This window comes from Phragmites australis, chromosome 1 (genome assembly GCF_958298935.1).
Source record: "Phragmites australis chromosome 1, lpPhrAust1.1, whole genome shotgun sequence".
Taxonomy (NCBI): Eukaryota; Viridiplantae; Streptophyta; class Magnoliopsida; order Poales; family Poaceae; genus Phragmites; species Phragmites australis.
The window spans coordinates 31,224,894-31,230,581 of NC_084921.1; positions in this window are offsets into that span (position 1 = coordinate 31,224,894).

Genomic DNA, 5,688 nt, shown 5'->3' on the forward strand with positions numbered 1-5,688 from the left:
GGTGGATCATCATTGACGATTGCGAGACCCGCGAAGTTGTTGTCATCATTATCACTTGAGTCATCACTTGAGCTCTCACCGGAGACCCATTCACCAACAATGTAGGCCTTACGTCCTCCACCTCTCTTGTTAAAGAGCTTCTTCTTCTTCTTATCTTGATTCTTCTTCTTGTACTTGTCCTCATCTTCACTTGCATCAAGCTTCTTGGACTTGTTCTTGTTTCTCTTGTCAGGATGAGGACAATCATATGATATGTGACCAAGATTACCATAATTGTAGCACTTCTTCTTGTCTCCACCACCGAACTTGTCAAATTTCTTCGGACGAAATTTGTTCTTCTTGGGATCATAGTTGTAGCCCTTCTTTTAAAACTTAGAGATCATCCTTGTGGTTCTTCTCATGAGAAGAGCAAGCTCGGTGTCGGAGTCATCATCATCATGTTCATCATTATCGTCATCTTCATCACTTTCACTTGATGATGAAGGAAGCTTGATCTTCTTCTTCTTGTTGCCGACCATCTTTGCTTTGAGAGCAAGGTTTTTCTTGGATGAGGACTCATGATCTCCAAACAAGAACATTTCATGCGCACATATTTTTCCAACGGCATCTGTGATGGTCATGTCATTGATGTCTCTTTCATGAAGAAGAGAGATAACAATATTGTATTGTGGCTTGGGAAGTACCATCAAGATCCTACGAATAACATCTCCATCGGACAATTGAGTGAGTTCAAGAGAATTGATTTCTTCCACAAGCATGTTCATACGAGAATACATGTCATTGCATAATTCATTTGGAAACATCTTGAATTGATTTAGAGCATTCATAAGCACATGATATCTTTCTTCACGAATTCTCCTAGATCCCTCATGAATTTCACAAAGAGCGACCCAAATATCATGAGCGAATTCCTTACTTCTAACTCTAGAGAAAACTTCTTCACTAATTCCCTCAAATATAGCATTCTTAGCCTTAGCATTCCACCTAACTTCTTGTTCGGTAAAAGGTTGTTCAAACCCAACGGAGGTTGCTTGCCAACACTCGGGGGAAATAGCCTCTAGATAGCTCGCCATGCGAACTTTCCAATACGCAAAGTTCTTTCCCTCGAACCTTGGCACGCTACTTCCGCTCCCCGGGGCCATTTCTCTAGGATTTTAAGCCTATCAAAAGAACGTGGCTCTGATACCAATTGAAAGGATCGAATAGCCCAAGAGGGGGGGTGAATTGGGATATTAATTCTTTTTTTAATTAACTACTGCTTGACCAAATAAAACTTATAAGAAACGCAAGTAAGGAATTTTAACTAGCACAAGATAGCTAACCACGCAAGAATTAACTAAGAAAGACAATTCCTAAGAAGAACTTGCAATAATAACAAAGCTCAAAATAAGATGCAAGAAAGTAAAGAGTTGGAGAAGACAACACCGATTTTTTTCCCGAGGTTTCGAGAAGTTGGCACTTCCCCCTAGTCCTCGTTGGAGCATCCACCAAGGATGTCGCTCCCCCTTGAGTCACCAAGGCTCAAGTGCTCCCTCTTGATTACCCCTTCTCCATCTCCGGATTGGCGGGTATCAAACCAAGTACATCCTCTTTTTCCGGGGCTCCCACAATTGCTCCAAGAGCTCACCGAGAAATCCTCCGATCACCAAGACCGTCTAGGTGTTGCCAACCACCAAGAGTAACAAGCCTCAAGCTTCACTTGACAAAGACCAAGCCTAGACAACAGCTAGATGCACACTTGTTACTCTCCAAGCACTCAAAGAAGTCCTTAATCCTCAACTAAGAACTTAAAATGGACACAAGTGCTCCCTCTCTTGCCTCTAAATGACACACCAAGTGTATGAGCTGCTACAGGGTCGCAAGAGCGACTATTGAAGCCAACTGAGTGGGTATTTATAGCCTAGAGATAAAAAATTAGCCGTTGGCTAACCACTCTCATTTTACTGTAATCACCGGATAATCCGCTGGCTATATCCTTAAGATCACCGGATAGTCCGGTGGGTTCAAACCCAGAGCCAGCTGTCACTAGCCGTTGCACGGCAACATTTGTCCGGTGATAAACTCCGGTGAACAACAGTCAACACCGGATAATCCGGTGAGTACAACTCACCCGACCCTTCGAATTTCAGAACCTTCTGCAAGAAATACTCCGGTGATATTTTTGCTAGCACCGGATAATCCGGTGAGTTCAATTTGTCTGAGTTTCTTCACAACATTTCTCCGGTGGTCTGCCAGCTAAGTCACCGGATAATCCTGTGAACGTAATTTTCCATTGTGGCCCGAAGCAATGCTCTCTGCAAGAAATAGTCCGGTGTTCATATTATGCATTCACCGGATAATCCGGTGGGTACAAAATTGTTTTTCTCCGAAAATTTTCTCTGCTGGAAAAGCTCCGGTGGTCACCGGACTTTCATCACCGGATATTCCGGTGTAACACTTCTGAAATTTTTCATATAATTCGGATGCCTCAATTAGTGTTTATCCGGTGAGTATTAGACATCCATCAGAGGATAATCCGGTGAATAAATGTTTTGTGAGCTTGTCCAATTCAACTCTCTTTGAGCTCTAATTCCTTGACAGCTTCACCATGGACTTGTATGCTCTACCTAGTGCTAGAATTTAACAAGTGTGCATCATCTACGTCTAGACTCACTAAGTCAAGCTACTACTTTTAGCCCCCCTTTATAGTACGGTCAAAAGACAAAAAGAAAAGGAGACCTATACTACTCTAAGTATCCTCCATCTCCTTTGTGACACTTAGAACTAGAAGATCCTTAGTCTTAAAGCATATGCCCTTTGATTGTCCATATAAGCACTTTAGGGACCAAGATTAACCAAATGTCATTGTATACTGAATTTTTGATTCCCTTCAAAACAAATTGTTAGTCACAGTAATATGGTTGTCATTAATCACCGAAACACTTACCACTTACCTAGGGGCCTAGATGCTACAGCATCCTTCAGGGTACTAAAACTTTTGTGATAACTTGCTCCACATAAAATTCTTGATGCTATCGGGAACCGCCCACTTGTCACCCTGTTTGCCTCTCCAAGTTCTATAAGTGGTTGCGACGTGGTCCCTTAAGAGACATCCGCATGCTTTCTTGAACGGCCCGAGTACATCTAGAGGTTTTATGCACTCCCCGGCTGAATCGATCCTCATGATGACAAAACGTCCCTCAGGCATCTTGCTGGGACCTCGACCACACCTCGGTTCTCCGAATGACTGACCATCTTACGCAACATCAGTGGTCGGAGATGAGAGCACATCATCAGTGATCGGAACCTCTGGAGCATCAACGTCAAGTTGATTCAAGTTGAGGTATGCACTCGGGCTTCGCTCCACAGCATCATTCGTGATTGGATCTTGGTCAGAGGAGGGGCCTTGTATCGGTGGGCACGTTCGTGGGCGGTGACTTGATTTTGCACGTGCTATTCCTACATAAAAATTCCATCTATTCAATTTTTTGTAACATCGACATTAGCATATATGACACCTAGCAGATACATCAAGAAATAGCAACTAGCAGATTATGCTTAAATGCATCAGATAGATATTTCAGCATACTACTTAGGATGACCAAATAAGAGAACACTAGCTGAATGGCCCGTGCGTTGCTATGATAAAACAAAACAACTTTTGCAACCAACGAGGTGACCAAATAAGAGAACACCATGCCACCAACTAATCATTCAGTAAATCACATTGATTGTACTAGTAGAATTTAAGGAAACAAAGAGTAAAGTGCACAGAACAATGAAGCTATACGACTAACATTTGCTCACATGAACAATTCGTCTCAATTTACATCATTTTACAATGTTAGACCTAGTGATTGTACTCTTGTCTTCTCAATGTGAATATGAATGCTAGATAAACCATTCAAAATTTGGGCACATGGTGAGTTGTAGAATACCAATCCATATAATTAAACCAGCAGAGTGTGACTTATCCATAGATGACAAATTGCATTATGGTTTTCGACATAACATTACCAAAATGAATTGAATATGGTTTCTGGGCATATGACTTGGGGTTCAACATTTTTCACATGATCTATGGCATAGCAAGACTTATGTCCAAATTTGAGAATTTTTGGAGCCACATATGATTTACTATATATTATTGAAGCTATATTGAAAAGAAAACCTTATGATAGTTCAACCGGCTAAACTGTACTCTTTCATTGCTAAAGAAAAGGTTATATTACCTTTGTTGACAATGATTATTAGCATCCTTTACCTAAACTTATAAAAGAACCCATAGAAACTCGAAAAATTGGGAATTAAGTTCAACTAAACAAGTTTAATTTGCTAGTATATATGATACGGTATATGTAATAACCGCATGACCTCACCAGAATGCATACCAAAATGGATCATTTTGCAGAAAAAAGAATGGACTGTGGTAGATGAACAATGAAACTGAAAATAAACTCCACTTGTCAAAGAAAAACATTGGTTACCAAGTATAAATAAGAAAATTGTACTTGAAACATCGTTAGTAAGACATGGGTTTTTCTCATTTTGTTTTGCCAAACTCCACTTCTTTTTTGCGATTATGAGGTGACGCACATGTGCGCAATGCACATCACACTCATGAAAATATGCAGGGGGAATCTAAGTGTAAGCTACGTACAAAGGTAGTTTTCAGTTGTATTGGTGACTAAATCAATAGCCAATATATGCATACAGACCCAAAATCAAAATAATTAAGTTCCATGTCAAGTAGTCCTCTACTTGCTTATGCGCATGTACCAAATCTCTGACAAATGTTGTTTTTTGCTTTCTGAAACTTGGCATGCATATGAATTAACTAAGCAAGATCATGCATACATACTGTTGACTTACAGTTTATCATATCTCCAATTTTCCATGCCAATGTGAACATACCTAATAACTTACAGTTGGACCCTTGCGCACGCTATATACCAAAGCCATAAACACACACATCTATGAACTGCATAAAATGGCTCATTGACCATTTGCTAGCTAGTTGCAAGTTTCCAACGCAACACATTTCTGTTGTTTTCAATGTAGAGACACATCGTTGAAAGATCAACTTGCTACAGTGACACCTCTCCTGGAAGATCTTAAGTCAAACCAAGAAGAAAGAATCAAACAAATATCAAATGTGCAATCTCAGATTGAGAAGATAAAAGCACAAATTTCTGATCACATTTATTAGAACAATGATGATTCGGCCGCACGAGCCATGGTGGCGGACTGCACAGCACAACCATAATGTGGCGGCGCAGCTATGGCTGCGTATGCGTCGGCCAAGCGGAGAGTGGTGGTGAACAGGGAGGGAGAAAGGAGTGACAATGCTCACCGATGTAGGGAGGACTGCCAGACGGCGATAGGGATGACGGGGCTCCGGGGACAGCGACGACGACGGGGACGACAGGGAGGGGGTGTCGGCGATGGGGATAAGGACAGGGATGGCGGGGCCCAGGGGACGGCAACAGGGATTAGGACGACGGGGCTCCAGGGACGGCGGTGTTGGGGAGACAACGGGGCTCCGAGGACAATGGCGTCGGGGAGGCAATGGAATCGGCAGGTGCGCAAGGGATTAAGAGGCTGCAGCTAAGTGCTCATATATATAGGGATCGAGTATTAGTGTCGGCTGTGGTATACAACCGGCATTGATACTATCATCAGTGCCGGTTGCATAACCCAGCCGACACT